Raw genomic sequence first — 23337 nt, forward strand, 5'->3', positions numbered from 1 at the left:
TTCTGCGCCATATCTTTCTGTCTCTCAATCAATGGAAAGAAAATAACACTCATATACCACACTAAAACATTTCACTTCAAACTGACTGGAATTAGATAGCAGAACACATATACAAACCAGACAAAATGAACACTACCGTTACCATCGTATTAAATGTTTCACAATCCAATTTATTTATACCGGATGAAAATTCATCAATACTAATGAGTTGATTAGCATGTGAAAAAGGTAAGCGATGAGTTTACTAAACCAAACAGCCTAAGATTTTCAAATTGCAGCCTCTGGCCTAGATAAAATAATTTTTACCAGGGGAAAGCTGGTGATGACAATTCTATAAATATGATCACAAGTTTAAATGAAGGAAGGGCTTTGCCCAAGTACAAATTTCCAAAAACAAACAAAAAACTATTGTACCAAATACAGAAAGCTTGATTACGATCACTACCTTACTATTCTGTCACACACCCAGTATTTTGTGATATTTGTATGAAACAGACAGCTTAATTAACCTATTTCTGGTTTCTCTGGTGCAAAGTGAACTTCAGAGATTATAAAACAGCAACAAGGTGCACAACAGCATATAAATACTCTGGTGGCTATTTAAGAAGTTGCAGAATATGGCATAATGCTGTTCCCAGAAATATTAATTAAAAAGATCTGTGTCTCAGACAGCAACCAGCTGTCAGAGAACCATCCAAACTTTCCTTGTCCCACAACACACAGAAAACGAAAATAATGTTTTAATCTATAAATAGATCAGTATTTACTAGCAAGAGACTTCTTGGCATGTAGAACAACACTCAGTTCCCATCACTGTTATTTCCCTATCTCTCAATCTTCAGAAGACCTAGTGCACAATAGAGGTATTTGATCACATACCATATCTTTCCCGGGCAATGTTATTTTTGTTACTCTGCTGTTTTCTTAATTTTATGGAAAGGTACCTTTACACACTACGAAACATAAAAGAACATTCTGAAAATACCTAGCAAGGTGCTAGGTATTTAGAAACACTAAGAATATAATCTTTATACAACCTATAGGTGAATATTTTTAAGTTAGCTGTATAAGCAAAGCCTCTGTTTTTGTTTTAACCTTAAAAAAAAAAAAAAAGTAATAATTTCAAAATGTAACGTCCATTTCAAATCAAGTATTGAATACTTAGCTTGAAAACTGAAAAAAAACTCATCCATTTCTTTTCTTTCTGCCTTCCCCAAAAATATGATGAAGGGAATCCTAGCTCACTGAAACCTCATATTCATTTCTTTATTAGGAAAATGTCACCTTCACTTACTAGTGTTGCAATTTTTCTAGGGAATCTGGTTTTAAATGTCACATAAGTAACTCTGCTGAATACCAAGCTCCATGATGTGGGCTGAGCAGCTAAGAATCTTCCCCCACACAGACAAAGGTGTCAGTGTCTCATATGCCTGTTTTCATCCAAAACTGCTCATACCCTGACTCTCCTGAGCCTTATTAGCAGAACTTTTAGATCAGTTTCAGTACTACCTGCCAGAAAAGCCTCAGCTTTTTCCTCATTCAGTCTGTCAAAAAAAAAAAAAAACAAAAAAAAAACCCAATGCTAAGAATTTCAAGGTTAATTTGAATATTCAAATCCATAGTACTTGGAGAAGTTTTAAAGAAAGAAAAAGAAAAACAAACAAAAAACACCAAAAAAACCGATGTCTGCTTCATATTTTATCATTAAAACAGTGGGGCAGATCTCAGGAGAATAATGTGAAAAAAGCAAAATTTGCCTGACTTAAACAAGGGAGAAACCTTAAAGAAGAGAAAAAAAAGCAGTGCCATGCTCTGAAAAGAGTTACTAAAGAGGATACTTTTTTTTCTTATTTTTTCAAAAGTAAAGATTTTTTTGCAGGTATAAACATTCCTGCAGATAAATAATTGGCTTAATTTTTCTCAGCTCTTTTTTTAGAACCTTTAATAAGCTCTCAAACCAAAGTTTCATTGCTACGCTGGTATTAAACCTTCCATTCCAAATGCCTACACAGATCCAATAGAGAACATAAAGAATTTAACATTACCATTTGGTTTAAGCTCTCCAGTATAGCACCCAGCAGTGAAAGCTGTAAACCACAATTGCTGAAGCAAACACTCCACACAAGAGTAATGGCTGTCATAGAGTACAGGCCTCTTTTAACCTGATAGCTTCTTCCTAAAGATACTTTAATCACTTTCCCATAAAACGGTAGCTTTTTGGAAGCTGCAACATGATAGAAAGCACATCAATAAGAGCAGAGCAGCAAAGTCCCAGGCTACAGAAAGCAGGGATTTGCTCAAATACAACAGCCATGGGCACAGAAACAAAAGAAAGAAACCACTTACCTTCAGAAGGCCTCAAGCACAGAGATCTCCAGCAAAATACCCTCTCTTCCACTGACAACCTCTAAATGAGGTCTAAAAAAGGGTGCATCCTGGCTACACATCTTCTAGTCACTTGGGTAAATTGTATGCACCTGAGCTCCCCGAGGTTAGCTCTGACTTCCTACCATGTGCTAAATCTCTGGTTCAGGCCAAGACTTAGCATTTCTGCTACAGAAGTATTCTCTTTCTGTAAGTTTTTAGAAGTATATCACTAGAGGTTGTCACCTGAAAACTGGAAAACACATTGGAAATACATGATCATCATTAAACATTTAAATAATTTATCTTATAAGTGGCAATCAAATAATTTACTCTTTCATAGATCTAGAAAAACTCAATGTACCTTGTCCTTCTTGCAGGGATAGCTGATACTACAATATATACAATATATTAAAAAAAAAACACCCAGGATGTAACTAGTCCCTATTTACAATTCTTTCTTTTGAGAAGTGCTGATAACTAGTCTACACCAGTAACAGTATTACAGCTGCCTTTTGAAGTAAACCTCATTTTTTTTGCTGGTACTTTACTAATTCCTGGTAAAAATACAGTTAAGTGGCTGTGACATCACCATGGACCAAGTGCTTTTGCCGGTAACTTTTACCTGAAAGGTTTGTGAAGTCCTCAAGTAAATTCCCAAGTTGCAGGACTTTGTGATTAAACCTCAAGAGAAGGAATACTGAGATACCTTTCCTGAGAGAATGCTGCATGGTTAACCAACAGTTATAGTCACTTATAGGGACTGCAAAATCTTGCAGGCGAGAATTTGGTTGTAGCTGAAGATATTTTGCCAATTTTAACAGTCTTGAATCCATTCCATCTGTGTTTCAGTGCATGAGTTCCTCTATTTTACTACTCTGTGGTACAATGATGAGAGAAAATACAAGTTACAGAGTAAATACATCAAAGAGGATGAATCATTCCTTTGACCTGTGACATTTTTTCATTAACCTATATTGCTAATAAATGACTGCATCATCTCTCTGATAGTACACTGTGGCAAAAATAAAAAACACCCAAAATTGCTTTTCTCCATTAATCTGATCATGCAAACTTTGCAGCACCTAAGGGTATCAAAGAATAGTTTCAATAAGAAAACCTCACTATTTCTGCAAAGAATTTTTTGGACCCATCTTCAAGTTAGACTACCAAACTGACCTGGATAAAATCATCAACATAGAAATCTGAAATTATTTATTTGGTTTATTTCAGCAACAGAAACTCAGTCATTTTACATTGCTAACTTCAGTTGCAGGCCTCAGTAAAACTTTAGCAGAAAAAATCACTGCTACTGCTAAAGAAGAAAAAGAGCCCAGTCAGAAAAACACTGAAAGACAGATGATGCCCTGGCTAAAGGCCGTAAGAACCATAACAGTTACTGAGCACAGATCTGTTCCTGCTCTGAGCTCATAGCAACTCTGATCCAAATTGCCATTAGAAGCTCCCCTGTTCTGACAGGGGAAAGTGATAGAGAGGGACATTGTCAAGACCATGAAGGTAACTTAAATGCTGAAATTGTTGTGGTAGATTTGTAATGTGCAATTTACAGAAGCAGGGGGCAGAGGCCTTTTGGGCAGACATCAGTCAGCAAGAACCTGTTCTCAGGGGACCACTCAAAGTATGACATGCATATCAGTACTGCTGTAGGCAGCCAGGCTATAACTGCTTCAGCCTCAGGCTGCACTCACTGTACTCTTTCAACTTTGCTGCAGATCAGCATCTTTCTGCATCTAAACACAGAAGTAAACTCAAGCAGTTCTACAGCCAAGTCAAAAAGACACCAGTGTGGGGCAAGGATCTGCCTGACTCCTTTGCTCAAGCAGGAGTCAAGGCCCTGATACTCCTGTAGCCAGTAGCTTCCCACTCATAACCACACAGATTTGTGCCTGAGGTTTCACCTCTGCAAAGCAGGCTGGATGTTTTCCAGAGCATTCATTGTGTGCATTACAAACCCTGAACTACTGTAAGTGCAAATAAATAGTTTAATCATTTGACATTTTGAGCTTTCAAGTCTGATCAGTGAGCTGTAAAAACACAGGTATTTTATGAATTTTTTGCCGAGAGAATATTAAGCTGATAAATTGACACCTGCAACAACAATAAAATCACTGTAGTGGAAATGCTAAGTCACAACATTCAAAAATGATTTTTAAATAAATTATTTTGAAATAATTTGGGGGCTAATTGTAAGCCATAGCCTAATAAATAATCTTTAATTGTAATCAATCCTGGCATCAGATAAGTGTAAAGATGTCAGTTTTGCACTAAGCTGGCCTTGGTACTCACCAGCAATAGCACAAGGGGCTCTATGTAGATGATGAATTGCTTCATTGCAGAAACTGTACTTCATTTGGAAATGTTACCAAAAGCCTCTGGCATAGATTACATGAAAGGTCTTAGAGCTAATTAATGAGTAATTTTGGCTAATGTCATCTTATGCTGTTAAGTAAGGCTTATGCTGGAGTGAAAGCTCTCTTCAGAAATATCTGTGCACTTTCAGGACATGTCTTAGAGTTTGACAGGCCAGATACTGGGAGGTGGTGGATGCCATGGACTTTTTCAAAAACAGTACAGATAAGACGTTCATTTTCTACAGTTAATATACCTTTGAAGATGTTAAACTTTACTATTTTTGTCTGAATTCACAGAACCTACATTCTACATCAGGTTAAAAATACTTAATTATAGTAAATAGGGTAGAGAAGTGCTATCTAAAAATAATTAAGCAGCTGTATAATAAGCAGGTTGCACTGAATTTCAGGACCATATACTTGTTCTTCTAACAAACTTAGTGATAACTTTGTGTTCGGTTCTGGGTTCCCTAGTTTGACAAAGATGGGCATCTCCTAGAAGGAATCCTACAGAGGGCTACAAAGGTGAGCAAGATCCTAGGAGCATTTGCCTTATGAGAAAATGCTAACCTGGGTCTGTTCAGCCTTGGGAGAGGAAGAGGTGGGATCTGATAAATTTTATAGATATTTAAAGGAATTCAGGAAGGATGAAACCAGACTCCTTTCAGTGCTGCATAGTGAAAGGACAATGAGTAAAGGCCTAAAACTTGAACATAGGAAGTTTCATACTAACATGCAGAACTTCTTTACAGTAAGAGTGAAGGAGTTCTGCAACAGGCTGCCCAGATTGGTTACTGAGTCTCCTTCTATGGAGATATTCAAGACCCAGCTGATGACCTACCTGTGTGACCTCTTGTAGGGTACCTGCTTTAGCAGAGATCTGGACTTGATGATCTCTTGAGGTCCCTTCCAACCCCTGCAATTCTGTGTGATAATCATTCTGGGAAATGGGTACACATCACATCTGACACCAAACTTCTATTGTTACAACTACCATAGCAAGGAACTGGAGAATTGTATGCTTTCATAATGTGCACAAGATTTTTAATCCAAGTTAATTGACAGTCTTAATTTAAATTTAGCCTCCTGTAAGCCACATTTAAAACCTGCCTATGGCAGAATCACATATTGATAGAGATGTCCAGACAGGGTTGTAAACAGATTTCTCAGAGGCCACCTAATGTGAATTTTCAGCATCTTTGTGACCCCTGAACACAATGACAAGGCATCAGCCATTTTCCATACAATATGCTCTGTGAACTACAGACACCGACATACATTTATAGAAATTCACTGGGCATTCAGTAGCTTCAATGTGAAAATCAGTAACTGGCTTCTTGACAATGTCAGATACTAAGCAGAATTATGGCCCATTTAATAGAGGAAAAAGAACTGAAGGATCAGCATGGATTTGAATAGTCAAAAAAATTAAGCATGACAGCACAGACTTGCCAGAGTATTCTTGCATTCTAGTCCAGCTTACACAACAAACATACCTGCAGGAGCTGTCAGCTCATCACCAGAGGGAAAACAGCAACATCCAGGAGACTGCCCTCCATTTTCAGTAATAACTTCAGGATTTTTGTTTGTTAGACTGTTTCTGGTTTTTAAATTACTTCCTGAAATACTTAACCAGAAGTATTAAATTATCTTTTTCCCAAGAATTAGTCCACAACTATGTTTTAGAAAGAAACACACATCTGAAATGGGTCAAAACACACAGTGACTCATGATGACTAACATCATGGTACATATACTCAGAGAAAGAATCAGTGCATTCAGTCCATGCTTCTGGTGTTATAGAATGTCAAATAAATGAGTCAACCACTTACTTCAAGTAAAATGGGGAAAAAATATTAGCAACACAAAGTTGTGCATCAGTTCCAGCAAAATGTTCAAGTTAACACAAAGCAATACATTCAGTCTCCTGAAATCATTTCCCAGGTTTAACACTGCTGCTTCAGACTGTACATTTGCTGCACCATGAGGAAAGTAGCACACAGTTTGCTTTCCTGTCCCCAAAGTGAGATATGTACCTTGATAGAGAATGGCTGCTTGCGCATTTCACATTCTCTTTGTCATTATCATTAAGGAGATTTTTAGCATCAGCTTGTAGCAACTGCAAAGGATTCTAGGCCAAACTCTTTGACCTGTGCTTTTCAAAAAGACTCCAAGGGCTGATTATTGATCAAGCAATGGATATGTACAACAGAGTCAAATTACATTCTGAAATTCTGGTATTTTATTCCTGTTCAGCTCTAGAGTTTAGTCTCCTTTGAACATCTTTTTTGGAACAGTGATCTGTTTTCCTTTTCTTCATGTAACTAGAATATTTCTGTTTATGATCAAAATTTTTTTTAAATGTTATTTTTGGGTACTTACCATTCCAGAAAGAGTTTCATATCCCACAAGTAACTTTTACCCCTTCCAGGTCTATATTTTCTATGTGCACAGGAGACTTTTCATGAATATTGCTCTGCAGCTGAGCACTGAAATTGCATATCATCATGGTGATTCATCCATATAAAATTACTTCCAAAAAAAGGGAATGGAAATCCTCACTGCAGGTAAGAGACCCACAGGTCTGTTGGAAGAGAGATTTATAGAAGACTATTTTTACCCTACCTCTGTTCATGATATAATTCACTGTGTTTTTAACTTGCAGCATAGTGCAATGATAACAGTTATGCCAGAAATCCAACTCCTGAAACTCCTCAACTTCTGTGCTCCAATATCAGAATTAATAGCTTTTTATGTCAAGCTACTTAAAAGTTGTGGCAGAAGCTGCTGCATAAAAGCATTCAAGAATGGATTTTAAAAAATAAAATGCAACAAAGAAAGTATCTGTTGTGTAAAGCTGGAGAATTGATTATGATCTCACTTGCATTGGAAGAGTTTTAAGAAGGTGCCAGGAGCATCAATGGGATGTTTCTAATAAAGAGACAGTTTTTCCTTTGAGTTTCCAGATGATATCAGTTCCTCATGTGCTCTTGTAAAGGATAGTAGCGGCCCAGTAGTGAAAACCAGGAAAAAATTGTAAAATAAAAATGCATATTTTTCACCAGAGGATGATCTCAAAATCTACAGTGCACTTCATTAATTAACTGGAAGATTAAAATATATATTAATTTACATTAGAAAGGCGAACATTTTGGGGCTTTGATTGCTGCCATACACTGTCATATGCATTCAAAGACTTCTTTTAATTTTGTGATTTAAGTGATACTATATCTTGACTTGCTGTTCCTCAGAGTATCTTAGAGAAGCATAAAGAAATCCAACTTTTGTCTTCCGGGAATGCACAACCAAATTCTAGCACAGGTTCCACTCTCAAATTGTCCTAGTATCTTATTTGAAGGACATTCCTTATTTTTAGGGACACTTCTCTTTCCATTCCTTTAACATGTAATGGGAATATACAATAATATGTTTGCAGAGTCAGTGGAGTAGTCATTGATCTTTGTAATTTTTTTCCCCACAGAGCATTCAGTCTGAAGAAACCTGGTATTTCAACAAAAGGAAACAACTGGAGATTAGAAGTAAATACTCATCCTAACAAGAGCATCATCTGCTGACCTCCTTCACATTTCAAATTCCCACAATTGTGAATCACAGGAGTCCCACTCTAACTTCTTACACCATCCACAACTACAATTTTATTCCATTTCAATGAACTGTTATTTATTTAAAAATCAAAACAACAATGCACTGAAATAAAGAAAAAAAACAAAAAACAGTAAGTCCCATTTGGCAGAATGAATAAGGTTTGTGGTAATTGTACACTTAAGAATACTGAAGATACTTTGAGAGGGAAATAAAAGTGTTCGTGTCACTTCAAGTAAGATGTTTTCCTGTACTTTTGATTTTATTTCATAGCTCTTATTCTATGGATATTTTCTTTCTGTGTAGCCAGTTTTTTTTGTTCCAAAGGACCCTGAGAATCTCTAAGGTGGTGCTATCTCATGCCTACCATGCCACAGGGACACACAGAGACATGCCAGAGGTATAAAAAATATATCATGAGGGGCTATCTGCAATTGGCATTAAAAGGGAGTCCTTTTTCATGATAAAATTTCTGAATAATACCTCTATGGGTGTAATTATTCTTCTACCCTGAAGAGCAGGGAATCATGCAGAATTTATTCTCATTACAGAACATGAAAGATCTTGATCTTTCAGTTGCTGCTTTCTTTGGTTGTATTTGCTGTTCATTCTTCCAGCAGTCCTAATGCTCCATCTTTGGATTCTGTTGAGTAAAATACCCTGCAACAAAGGAAAACAATATTTTGTTTTAGTACAGGAATTATCTGCTCCCCCTTGTGGTCAATTAATGATATACTGCTAAATACATAATAATATTTCATTTAGAAAGCACTAGCTGAACACAAGGGCTTAATACTTAATGACCCCTGAAGAACTTGACACCTACCCTTGCTCTTTTCTTGTGCCTTTTGGCATTTGCAATCAATATTTGTCTTGTTTGTCAGCCCACTGCCATCAAGGTCAACCATTACAAATCCACCTTGTAAAGAAATATTATGTGACAGGATTTGCTCTAAGTCGTGTTTTACCTAGCAGTAATTAGGTAAAACAGAAAAGATGGAAGGGATACTAAGCGATACTTTCCCTGCTGATTCAAAAATGAAAAATAAATAATGAAAGAAATTGAAACTTTTCTGTTCCCCCCCCCCGTCCCCTCCCATCCCCTTTCTGTCATCCTTTCATCCTTTGTTCCTAGTAAAGGCATAGACGTGCCCAAACTTTTGTCCAGCATCTTCCTCTTACCTTCTAACAGGGCCATTCAAGGAGGGTACATCACTGCAAACTTCAGACTTGTGACTAGATATATGCTTGTCCCAGTGTTGATAGGCACATTTTCTAGAAATTCATCTGTCAAGAGCTATTATCCAGTGGGTAATCATCTCTCAATAGTACACCAGCAGTGTGGTCAGGGAGAGGCGTATGTATTGGGTCATACTGCTGAAGACCACTCAGGAAATAGGGCAGAAATAGTCAACTATCAGAGAGGTGGACTGTTTGTATAGTTTGGCTTTGGCACATAGGCAGATGTTGACCACTCTTTCTAGTTTATCTGTTCCCAGTATTGCAAGAGAAGAATATTTATGTTCTTAAGAAATCAAGTTTTAGCCTCTCTGGTTTCCTTGTTAGACTGCTTGAAGAATGTTTGTAAAGCTTGTGATCTGAATATATAAGGGTTATTTTTGCAGCACAGGGGGAGGTTCAGCTATTGAAAATAAAATCATAAAAACTGAGTAAATCCTAAGAAGAGGAAGATGTAGAACTGCAATAGAGAATAATTTAAACACATTTTCTTATACTAAGAAGCCCACATCTATTTTTATTAAAACTATGAAATAAAATAAAATAAAAATAAAGGAACAAATTATCTCCTACTCTAGATAAAAATAGAACCATTGAGGTTTCCATTCCTATTCTTGTTGCATGAATACATCTTGAAAACTGTCCTTATTTCTCTACTTCACCCCCATACACTCAGAATAGCACTTGTTTCTTACATCCTCCCATTAGTCAGTTTGTTCTATTTGAAAATTTATCACTCTCACCTGCAATGTGTAACAATTAATACAATCTTACTTCATCAGTAAAACCCTTTGAACCAAACACTCCTTCCTCCAAGACCTGAAATTTTGCTTTAATAACATTCACTAATAACATGTATCGGAAAGTGATCTCTGGAAACAGAAAAACCAAATACATTAATGTAGCAATTCACCTGTGCATTGCTTTCGACAGAAATTACCTAATTCTTAGAACTGGTACAAACTGCACATGAATCCAAATGTACAACAGTTAGGAGCACATAGTAGGAACTTCCGCTGTAAGCTGCATCCTTGGCAACTGGCAATGATAAAAGAGGAAGATGAACTCTGTATATAGTAGTCATGAATAGAATAATAATTAAAAAAAAAAGGCTTCAATGTAGTACGAAATTGGAAAGATCAGTTTTAAAAGCTATTTCCAGAGATACAGGAAATTACTTGAGTCCCTGGTGAGGCTTCTTCAGGGAAACTATTTACAATTCTTATCACCTATCCACAGCAAAGAGGAACGTAGACTAGAAAAAAGATATAGGGGCATGTAGAATAAAGACATGGGTAACAGCTTTAAATTCTCCCTGAAATTTGAAAGCTTTTCCTGTGTGCTGACATTTTGGTATAATGTTTCAGTTGAATTTGCAAAGGTGAAAAAGAAATAAAATAAGGTTTCTTAAAATAAATAAATAAATAAATAACACTCCATGGGGTGTTATGTGTATTATCAAAAGACAACTTTTTCCACAAGCACCTTTAAAGAGAGTGGGAATTACTCAGTTACACACTTGCTGAAATCAGTGAAGTCCTTCTTAGCTCAGCCCCTTAGTCCCTTTGTGCTGTAGATCTATCAAATGAGGCACCTGGAATGCAGAGGGACTGCCAAAAGTCCATGCTTTTGAAAACCTGAGGGGACCAATGATGTGAAATCTCAAATTCGGAAGTGTCAGGCTAGGGCAGGCTCCTTATCAAGACAGAGAGACAGTTATGGATAAAAATTAAGTTGCATATTTATTGATCACTGCAATACTGCTGTATTATTTTTAATTACTGCACTTCTCTATAGTCATACTCATCAGAGATATAAGAATATAGCTCAGTAAAGCTGGTAACACCAATTCAACTAATTGATGTTTAAATTAGTTCTCTCTCCTCATCTTCTGCAGTTATTTATCTCTAAAATACCTACAACAATAAAATCATATTTAATCCATGAATCACACTGGATTATCTAGTGATAATCACAACAATAAAGAAAAATGATACTCAGTAGAAACTTGGTTCTCAGTACCAAACAAGATATCAGCAATAAAATACTAATGAATAATACACTTCATTACAGCCAAAATACTGCTCCTCATCAAAAAGACCATTAAATTATATGACATTACTGGCTATGGTATTTGAAATAACATAATGAACAAGAAATTCCAAGAAAAATGTTGTCTCTTTATCTGTATATTACTGCTGAAATACAACCATTCCATCTTTATAATGCTGAGCTCTATAGGAGAAAGAGCAAAAATTCTTCCTACATGCAGGAAGACAAGTATTAGCAAAACAGTAGCTGATAAGTGTCAGCATGTCATGCTGCTTTTTCTCTTCCATTCCTATTTAATTTTTCCTTTAACTTTAGAATAAGTCAGGCTTCTTATAGATTTTCATTTTTTTTTCTGTGAGCATATAAGCCAAAAAATATCCCTGCTGGAGACTAAACTAATCACCTGACCAGAGAGTCAGGCTCTATTTAGTTTGTTATCCAACAAGTCTCATTATTTAGTAATTTGAGATAACAGTGCTATATCTTCAGCTGGACAATATAAAAGTACTCTGATGCCTTATCCCCAGCTTTTCTGCCTGAACATTAGGGTATTTTCAACAATGAAGACATTTAAACCTCTCTGGGCTGGAAAACCTGAATCACCCTTATTTCTATTTAGCAGCTGAGATTATTACTGTATACAATTTTCATTTCCACACTGGGCATTTAAGTCTACTCATGCACATTCTAAGAAGACAAAAACACTTTCAGAGGAGTTGGTTAAGTCGCCTCTCTTCCTGTGATTTTCCCAGTGGCTGCTGGGTTAAGATGAACTCCTTATTAAGCATACTGCTTTAGCTCACCTTTCTGAAAGGCCTAATTTTTCAGATGCATCACACAGAGCTTTGCACAGTCTGGGCTATGAACTCTTCACGAGTACAAAAGGATTAGGTATCTTTTGCTCCATTCAAAAATACACTACAATGGACTACAAAGCAAATACAAGGCATTGCTTTCCTAAAATGTATAACTGACATTTTATGACAAGCTAGGAAATGAGCAACATATCACTTTCTGGATAGCTTGCTAAGCTAGTGATGGAGTAAACTCTGTGCTTATAAGCAGAGTTTGACCTCAATTAATGAATTATACTTCAGGCCATAAGAGAACACATCTCACACTGTGAAGTACCAAAGTAATGAGGTGCAAAAGTGACAAAATCTTAATTATCCCAAAAGCTGTGACAATTTTAATACAGCAAACTGAACACGGAGGAGAAGGCAATATCATTTCTTTCCTTGTTCCTGTGGGAATTACATTTTTCAGAATTTGGTGTGAGAAGAGTGATTGTGCAGATCGTTGGCTTACATTCTCTAATCACAGTGTGCACTTGTAGGAAGTAAAATTCAGTGTAACATAACATAAATGCTGCCCATGAGGAAAATGGCTACAGTTCACTTCGTGTAGGAGTAGAGAGGAATTAGCACTGAAAGTACTCTGTATATAAAATGTCTCTACTGAACAGCCTGGAGGTCTGAGAGTTGAAGAAACCAACCCTTGGAATGTCTGACTTCACTGACCAACACAGTGATCACAAAATAGCAGAAAGTGATGACACTCATCAGGTTCTGAAGCTTCACAAAAAGACACGGGTCACCTGTGTAACTGGAAAATGACAGCTTATATCCTGTTTTCTCCTGGCTTATGAATTGGGTGAGTATCTTTCAATGGCATGTGGCTGCAGGGGAGATGTGTGTTGCGGTGGCTAAATATCAACAAGCTGAAAAAATATTAATCATTGTGCTGGGTAAACCACTCTCCTAACTAGGACATATCATGAAAATCTGAACTACTATAGAAAGTGACTTGTTTGGCAAAACTGGAATGTTTTGAGGCAATAGGGCAGTTTTGATGAAAGGAGATTTTTCAGGTTCAGTAGTAGAATTTCAAGAGGGAATGAAGGCAGAACCCAACTCAAGCAGTGAAAATTTAGAGCTGACTTCCATGACAAACAGGGCTGTATCCCTGCTGCAGGTCTCTTGAAAACCTTATTTGAATACAAACACATCTTTCTCCATTCATTCTAATACAAGCTTGTGCCAATCTTCAAGTATTCTTTGTTTTTCAAAGTGCTTGCTTTGTGCTATATGATAATCAGAATCCTAAATTTCTTTTATTTTTTAGGGCTGTTAACATCATATTTTATTGAACTAAAATACCAAATTTGGAAAGAACAACCTCCAAAAAAGAAAGATGCTGGATTGGTTCCTGTACATGGACAAGAAAAGAGTGGTTTTGGACATGATGTGTTACATAATAAATTAACAAAATGTTTCACCATATGATTACACTAAAGAAAGTAGCCTACAAAGAACTTCTGTATTGATTACTGAACAAAAAATATTTTTCACATGTTTCCTATAGAAACAAAATATCTTTATGTCTCATTCCATTATTTGAAAATTGAAATGTTTTGTAATTTATATTTACTATCTCTGAGGATTTAACAAGACTCTCAATTGTGAGTTTCCTTTGATATAATTTTTAAAACCTGCACATATACACAGAATTTATTTTTAGAACTTCTAGGGTCAAACATACTTTTTCAAATGAATTAATTATTGCATACAGAAAAAAGGGAAAACTCAGTTGCTGACAGCCATCACTTGGATAGCAGATTTCAGCCCTGTCATTTTTGCTAATGGTTCTTGCAGTACCTTGCACAAAAGGGCAGATAAATGACAGATGTTTAGATAAATATTCTTCTATTAGAATAAAAGCTTTACCATTGAACTCAATTTGAAAGAAAAAGTGTCCTAAAATTCACTCAGAAAAACAGAACTAAATATTAAAAATACATCTCATCCAAGGAAAGAGACTTAATTCACTGCTTGATTTAGTTTTCTTTTATTATTCTGGTTTGCTTTAACTATAACAAAAGAATTTAAAAATCTTGAAAAATGAACTAAGTTGGAAAACCATCAAGTAATAAAAGAAACAGAAAAATAAAATAAAACACCCAACTCATTCTACTCGACTAAATCTTTTCTGAATATTGCAAAAAAGACAAACAAAAATGATACCCACTAAGTCTCCTTGCAGTCTCAAAGAAGATGCACTTCAAAAATAAAGGTCATCCTTAATCTTCACAACGAAGTTTCCAAAGTCTTATTATTCATGCTTAGGCAATTCCGTACTTCCTTTGATTCTCCTGAAACATTAGGGAGAAAGCTTAAGATACTTCCTTCAATATCAAGAAAGAATTAAAGTGTAATTTTCTTGATCAATTGTGAGCTCTTTGGGAATCATTGGTATAGTTCTTCATGGAACACATAATTTTATAGAGAACAGTCATTTTGCATCAGAAATTAACAACGAAAAAATAAAGGAGGGCATTTCACCACATTTTGTTGTTTCAGAACCAGCAAGAAGCTCAGACCTAATGCCTTGCCCTTATTTTTCTAACTTGCTGTGAAAAAAATAATTGCTATGCCAGGCAACCAAGCTACTCCCTGGTCACAGTCACAGGTGCTCCGCAGGGTGCAGAATCTGTGGCACAGGCTAGGCTGCTGCCTCCTGTTTCTTCAGCAGCCCACCTGGCTGGAAGCAGCCGAGCAGGGGCTCAACGCATTTCCCTAGATGGGCAGAAGTGGAGAGGAAAGCCTGGGAAAGAAAACATGTGAAGTGGAGGGACAAAAAAAAAAAAAAAAAAAAAAAAAAAAAATCAACCAAAACAAACAAACAAAAAAAACCAACAAAAAAAACAGTTGCCCCACCTTACTGACTGGCTTTATTGGAAAGTTAGGACAGAATTGGAATTGATACATTGTCACAAAACACTTTGGTTTTGTCAGATTGGTACTTCCCAGTGAGCATTGCTGGGATAGGGATAATACACAGAGTTTGTGTAATGCTTTAAATAGCTTGGAGGGAGCATGATCTAACATAGCTGCTTTAACTTGAGTCTCCAAATGAAATTACATACATCTGATCACATTCATTTTGACCTCACTTCGTGGTGTGAATAGCAGGGTAAGGACCAGGTAGGAGGAGATGCATGTGCTATCACACCAATATGCATAAGATAAGCTGGCCACTGCTTATTTGGGGCCTTTCACATTGGCATGAATGTCAGTTCTCAACTTCCCCAGGGAAGAGAGAGAGGGTGAGAAAGAAAAAGAGAGACAAAGGTGCCTATCATGTCATTTCCTCTTTTTGTAACGCTAGAAGCAAAGCAAGATGAATAATTTATGCTGGTGATGATTGCTGGAGCTCTCCTCTGCCAGTAACCTGACCTTCTAAAGCCTGTCAGCTTTGGCAGGAGCAAAATATCTCCAGGATATGTCTGCAGCCTGTCATGGCAGAGCGTTCCTACTGAGCCATGGGAGGAAGTGAAAATGAGCTCCAGGTCTCCTAGTAATGTAATGAGATATGCCCTGACCTGCAACCACACAGAAAGTGGGCTAATGCAGGCTTATCCAGTGCCAAGAGAAAACTAAGCATATACCACCACCAAGGTGTTCAAGTTGATGATGACTTGAGATATCCTGTAGGCAGCCAAGACTGGTCAAGCAGCAATTTCGCCTGCCATGTAGTTAGAGGGGAGCAGGCCTTGTTGAACAGCATTCTTTAAGCTGCCCTGAAGACACTCTCAGTCCATGCAGGTGTGGATGAAGAGAAACCCTGGATAACTGAACAAAAGGCCTAGATACAAAGGACCCAGTGTCCTCAAGAAGGAAGGAAGGGAAGAAAGAGAAGGAAGATAGGGGCTCAAATTCTGAATCAAATGTGATCTCTTATGAACTCCTACTTTTGTAATGCATTTACCTATTTTTGTAGCTTTTTATTTTTTTGAATTCAGCATAGTAATGAAGATTTAAAATTAGTGTCTGTAATAATTATGAGCAATAAGTAGGAATGAAGGAAAGATTTGAAGTTAGATAACCATTTTAACTATGGGTTTTGATCTAGCCTACCTCCTTTCTTGGCTTTCAGCTCTAGTTCTGAGCTGTCAGATTATTGAAGTTTGTTGGAAAATGGAGGTCTGGGGTCCAGTTTATGAAATGGGGAAGACAGTGGAGACCAGCAGGCTAAACTTGCTGGCTGTAGTTCTCTTCCCCCATAATATCCACTTCCCTTATCTCTGTCCTGCAAAGGAAAAGGATCATAAACTGAGGTACAGTAACAAGAGATATAGAATTTTTCCTTTTTTCTTTTTCTTTTTTTTTTTTTTTTAATTCCTCTTGCCTTCCAGGCAAGGAGAAAACTGCTTTCATTTTCTTCAAGAAAATAAAACTGCTGCATGAACCCAAGAGATAAAAGATTTGTCTGGGTTACAGTGTAAAAAATACAATGGACAAAGTAGCTGTCAAGAAAGAGTGAGAAAGACTCTTGGGTTCTTTTCTTGACACAAAATGGTAGGATTTTGTTTGTTTGTTTATTCCATTACCTTTTTTTTTTCTTTTTTTTTTTCCCCCACTCAAAGTTAATGAAAAACTTCTCTCATACAGTTCATTCTCAGCTGTGATCTGGAGAAGCTCCAGCTGAAATTAATACTGTGGCTATATTCCCAGAAACTAGGTTCTAAATAGAAAACAGCCAAAGAAAGGCATAACCACCCAGGACTTGTAAGATAACTGCATCTACCTGAGATGGCAACAGGACACTTGTTTTACATTAAAACTGTGTTACTTTCAAGCAGTTATATCACTAGGCATGTAAAAATATATAAAAATTATTCCTCAAATATAACTATATTCCTTGCTACAGTCAGGAAGCTTAAAAATTTGTTAAACATTTTGACGTTCTGTTTGAAAACAGTTATTATTCATAGACATAAAAGAAGTTTGAGCAAAAACAGAGTTATCTAAATAAAATTCAGTACCAACTATGCTGTTTACAATTGGAAGACAATATGTTCTACTGTAATTGCAAATAACTGTAATTATGCCTTCAGGTTACAGATTAAGGTATTTCCACAGGAAGATACAGTGAACTTAAGCTAGATGCATACTAGCTTACTAGAGGAGTCATGATTTTGTTTTCCTTTTAAATCAACATAGTACACTGTACTTTAACAGGAATAATAGTTAAAAAAATAATATTTCATACAGTGAAAGCATAATTCAGTTTGGAAAGCATATGAATCATCTAGAAATAACAAACTTTTTGACTTCAGTACAGGCCTACCATATAGGAAAGATATGGGAAATCACATGCCCTCTCTTCCAGTGCAGAGGCTGGAGAACATGTAGGATGCCTTAAAGCAATTAGGGTGGCACAAAACACTTTTAAGCATACCATGTCACAAAGTGTAGCCACTGACTTGAGTGGGAAGGTGTACTTTACTTAAAATATATTATCTTTAGTTTGGTCTGTAATAAATAATAAAGGATATTAAAAGCCCGTTACAAATGAATCGGTGGCTTTTTATTGACCTGAAGATGCAGAGCATCCATCTCATTAAAGTTTGTACTAGGCAGTATTCCGACTTAGCTTCTTTGATTTGTCAGTAGAATATAGCCCTTTGTCTATGTTTCAATGAGTCATTTCTTCAGCTAAGTAACAAACAAAAACCGGAAATAAATAAATAAATAAATAAATAAACAGTCTATCCAGTGAAGATGCCTTCATCATCATGAGAGTTGTAAGAAATAAGCCCATTTTTCTCAGAAGAAATGACATGTCAATGAGTGATAGATTGTTTAACCAATACTTCTACTTCCCATGGATACTTAGGATTAAATATACTCCAAAAACTGTCCTTCTGATATATTACTTGAATTGTCACAGCAACAAATGTCCATGGCTGTGGGGTCATAGATAGTAATATGGTCACAACTGACTTTCTGAAACATAGGCCTTAAATGCTGAACTGCAGGAACACATGGAAAAGACAGTAAGAGTGTTCCAGAAACCTCATTTTTTCCATTTGTTCAAAGAATACACAGACTTAATATTTATAAATTTTGGGGTGTGAGAGCCCTTCTTTGTTTTCTGGCTCAAAGCTTGTTTCCTGAGTTATTTCTTGTGATAAGACTCTCACAGATTTATGGAGGAGGCAAGCGATTGGTGCTACCATGTGACAATCTACATCACTTTATGGGCATTTGAAAGCACCTCCTTTCAGAGCTGTTTGCCTCTGGAAGAGAGTGCTCAGGAGTGTTTACTGGCAGAAGATCTGGCCTGGGACTAAATAGCTCCAGCTTGGTATGGAAAAATTGGGGAGTTATACCATTGTGTTAATATATCAAAGAACTTCCCCACTCTCCTATATCCCTATATCCCTCTCGCTCCCATATTGGAGTGCGACGTGTAGGAAGATTAGTGACTTGAGAACAGTCTATTAAAAAGCATGGCTACCAGATCGTGCAATCAATTTTCAGTTACTCACACTAATGAACAAAGCAAATTGACCAAATTTAGATTTCTTTAACACTTTTGTAGGAATATTTGAATGAAGGTTAAGAAGAGCAACTAGTTCACCAAGTCAACTTTTTCATAGATATAATAAGTAAAAAATCAGTTCTTATTCAGTAGTCCTACCTCCTTATGCCACCATTCATTTGTTTAATACAGGAAAAATCATTATATATGCCCGCTATAAACTGACATAAAAAATAATTTATTAATGATGAGAAACATTGAAAAACTATTTTTTTCAATTTTTTTTTTCCATATACAAATGGAAAAAAAAATAAACTAACAGTAAAAAAGGCTACAAAAAAGTCTGTTACAAATTTTCACATCTTTTACTCTGGTACGTTTTCTGCAATACTGTTCATTTCTAAACATTGAAAAGATTGTACACAACAAGCCTGGAACTTCAAAATTCATATGTCTTATTTTATTTAAAATAGATTATTTTAAACTATTCCTTGATCTAATTTTAAAGTCATTGATTTGACAAGCGAGTTTCATTCTGCCATGTTTCTTAATCTGAGCTCTAAATCCTAGAAGAACTGTTAGCCATTAGACATACATGCACATGCCTGAGAATAGATTAAGTACACCTTTCAGAAAGGATGGGAAAAAAAATCCTATCACCTGGGTGGTTTGATATTGATGAGTACAAGTGACAAAACAAATGGGAAAACAATAACACTTGGCTCAGTGCATGTCTTCTTTGCCCTTAGAACTGCAGGATTATTATCTTGACCGAAAAAAACCCAAACATTGAAAGTGATCCACTCATTATAGACAACATAAGGTATTGAGCAAAACATGGATAGATGGCATTCTGAAGAAATATGGAGTAATTTCTCTGTAAGTAAAATTTGATTATAACTTTATTTTCAACTAACTCAGAAAAAAAAAAAATATTGAAATTATCTATGCCCTGAAGACAGGAATCTCTTTTCAAAAAATGTGGACTTATTTTGTTCTTGTGACTAAAATAGTGAGATGTAATTATAGGCAATCTATGAATGCCCATTTTGTATTTTCCATTGTTCTTAGGAAAAATAGTGTTTTTCCCTGCCAAGTTTTCCTGCTAAATGTGAAGAGATTATGATTCCACAATTGAGACCACTTAGCTCATGATGTAGTGAATATATTACATTAAGACAGAGATTGACAGGAGCTGATTGATACAGGGCAAAATAGATTAGAAGGTACATTTAAAAAATCATTAAATGTCAGTAAAAAGCTTTACAGGTGAAGGATCTTTGCATTATTTTTCTAATGAGTTATGAACAGTGAATTTCTACCAAATATCTGTTGCATGTTTCAATAATGGCATGCAAAAAAAGTATAGTGCTCTAAAACATTGGCCTATGGCCTTTCTTACTCAGGAGATGAATCTTTTTTCATTACTCAGCCTTGTCCTCAGAATCCCTTGGACCTGAGCTCAGAGTGCTCTCTGTTTAATTTCAGTTTTCAGTTAACATACCTTGATGTGTTCTTCACAAAAGCTCCAGTGAGTACAGTTAAGTAATTCTACAAAAAAAGAAAAGAAAGACCCTTCACAGAGTATACAACTGCTAAAAAAACTTATTTCTGGCTTCAGCTTTTCACAGTATGATGCCCTGGGGATTAGTTGTTTTCTGTAAGACTTAACTGGGGTGAAAGATATAGCTTAATAGATTTGTGAGAAAGTTAACCATGACATCCCAGACAGTCACCCTGGACTTCGCAAGCACTTTAACTTTCTTTTTCCTTCCAGGTTTCATTTTAAAACTGCATTTAGGCTCCGAATGTTCTGAAATTCCATGTCAAGCTGCTTGTGACATCATCCATCTTTTGCTCACCAACCTTCTAGTTCAAATTTTCTGCTAATATTAACTATTTTTACAGTAGGAAATCAATATGATCTGCAGAGAGCAATTGCAAACAGCTACTACATTCATCTCAGGCTCGGGTTCCACTTCAGAAAATATTTATTCCTTCTATTGACCAACTATGCGATGCTTAGGATAATTAACCAAACTACTTAGCCAACAATAGGATGGTTGATGCAAATACACACAGATCATTTACATCTTCTGTATGCACTCGATAGCACTGATAAGAACACTGTAGGAATCTGAATCACCCTGAAAAGGAATGAGAGAAAAACACAATATGATCATAGACCGACACTCTGCTCTGAACCCTTGTACAGAATGGAAGTCTTAGTGGTTAGAAAAATTCCTAATAATTTCTTCTTCATTAATCATTCTCGTCATGCAAAATAAACCAGAGTTTATTCTTTTACCTCTTTCTATGATATCATGGATGTAAGATGGATTTACTGCTCGCAATAAGACTAAGGAAAGTCCAGACTAAGCCAGACCCTTATCAGACTTTCACTAATAATACAAATTCATTTTAGAAGGCCACAGTTCCAGTACAATTCCTCTAAATGCAATCTATAAAAGGATTCATTATCATAAATTAGCCAGTCAAGAAAAATGCAGCCTTGTCTGGACTAATGGCTGGTGGGAGCAGTCCTGGACATAATGGAAATATTGAATATCAGCTCACATATAGTATCTTTGCCCTTGCTGCTAGTAAAAATGATGTCTAACATATTTAAGTTGTTACATAAAAAGAAATCTGAATCAAGAAAAGCATTAAGAGAGACTTTTGCAAATTAGTATTTGGCAAAATTAATATCTAATTTATCATCGCAATTTCAAGTTACTGGAACCCTATCTGTTCTCTGTGGGTTGTGTTACATGGTATTAAGAATATAATTACTTTCTGCACGTAGTATTTTTGGTAGTTTTAAAATAATGACATAGCAAGTAGGGAAATGCTTTATGGCATGCAGTCAAAATTCAGTTGGTTTATTCTTCTTCAATGAATATTTAATTTATATGTAATAATGGCTTTATTAAATCCTAACGAAGAATTAGTGGGTTATAGCTTTACCAACACACAAGCTAATTTAACTGCATGATTCTGAAATTATCTAACACTTTTTTTTCTTTTTTTTTTTTTTTCAATTTGGAGAGCTTGTTTATCAGTAGAGAGAGATTTTTTTCCTTAAAGCTTATTGTCATCCAACTTCAGTATTATATGTTGTCCCCACAGATTTCACAGACAGTGTGTCCCTGTGGTATTATACTCAAGTAAATCCCCTTTTTGAGAGGCACTGGAGATTTCCTCTGCATTCACACTGATCTTTCTGCACTAATAAGCTCATGACAGCTGTGTTCAATAGAGGAAATCATAGCAGAGACTTCTGGCACAGCAGAAAAGCATTTTGCAAAAGATGTGAAAAATCCAAAAGAATAACTAGATAAGTGACACATTGGAGAACATTACAAAGTAAAGTTCTTACCTTTGGCTTGGGGCTGCTGTAGTCCATTAAGAATGACAGGGAGCTGTCCCTTGCCAGTGAGAATTTTGAGGCCAAGCATAGCACCTGAGCAGAAAGCTTTTGCTGTTCAGTGACTGTTAGCTGTCTGCCAGAAAAAAAGAAATAAAATACTTGCAGCATTAATTCAATCTCTCCCTATGGTACAGAAAATCCTCAAAAATATAGCATCAAAACTGAGGAAAAATGGAAATGTTCCTATTCAGCATCAGGGCAATGGCTTTTCTTCCCTGTTACTGCCTTTCTTAGTCATGTATATGTAAGAATGCAACTCCACCAAAAAGGACTGAGAAAATCCAGGACTAAGCCAAATGAATACTTCAGCTAGGCTAAATTATTTATCTCTCTTTTATTAGTAATACCTCCAAAAGGAAAATCTGAGCAGTTCAATATTTGTCAAGTCTCAACAACATACTTCTTTCTAACCACCATCACCTGTTAAAAGAGATAAGTGAACTTGACCACAGTGTAAGAGGCCATGCTTTTGCACTATTGCCTAGAAGTTTGCTGAGGATGAATAAGTCCAAGCAAGTCCTGGGCAAGGGTTGAGGGGGACACAGATGGAAAAGGCCAGGGGCAACGAGAGAAGTAAGCTGCAGATGAATGGCCATGAAGTGGTCTTCTGTGTGGGCTTATCTCCAGGAAGATGGCCGTCTCAGGGGGTGCTGCATATGACTCTTACCCAAGCACCCAGGAATGTCATGTAGGCAGGAGAAAGGAGGATAAGAGGGATCAGCAACCATGGTTAGATTTTCTGACATCAGATTCCTCACAATGTGAACAAGGAGGTTTTCTGACATTAGATTCCTCATGACCTGACATCTGCATGCTGAAGAAGATGCCTCCATGCTGAAGAACAAGATAGGTCTCTGGCTTCAGATCCCTCACTGCTGCTCTGCTGCTGCCAACAGACTCTCCTTCACCTGCTGCATGAGACCCTGCTGCTTCCACAACCTTGCTGCTTGT

General features: G+C 36.4%; 1 long non-coding RNA gene across 1 annotated transcript; it reads right to left on the minus strand.

Annotated features, from left to right (window-relative positions):
- Positions 1–14647: 14647 nt before the first annotated feature.
- LOC107311367 (uncharacterized) lies at positions 14648–22462 on the minus strand. Its single transcript, XR_004306736.2, has 5 exons — positions 22336–22462; positions 21037–21103; positions 20461–20507; positions 16547–16718; positions 14648–14781 (listed from the first exon to the last, which is right to left on the minus strand). It is a non-coding gene; the product is annotated as an uncharacterized LOC107311367 (long non-coding RNA).
- Between the last annotated feature and the right edge of the window lie 875 nt (positions 22463–23337).

This window comes from Coturnix japonica, chromosome 3 (assembly GCF_054131305.1).
Source record: "Coturnix japonica strain WE chromosome 3, WE-NBRP24, whole genome shotgun sequence".
NCBI classification, from domain to species: Eukaryota; Metazoa; Chordata; class Aves; order Galliformes; family Phasianidae; genus Coturnix; species Coturnix japonica.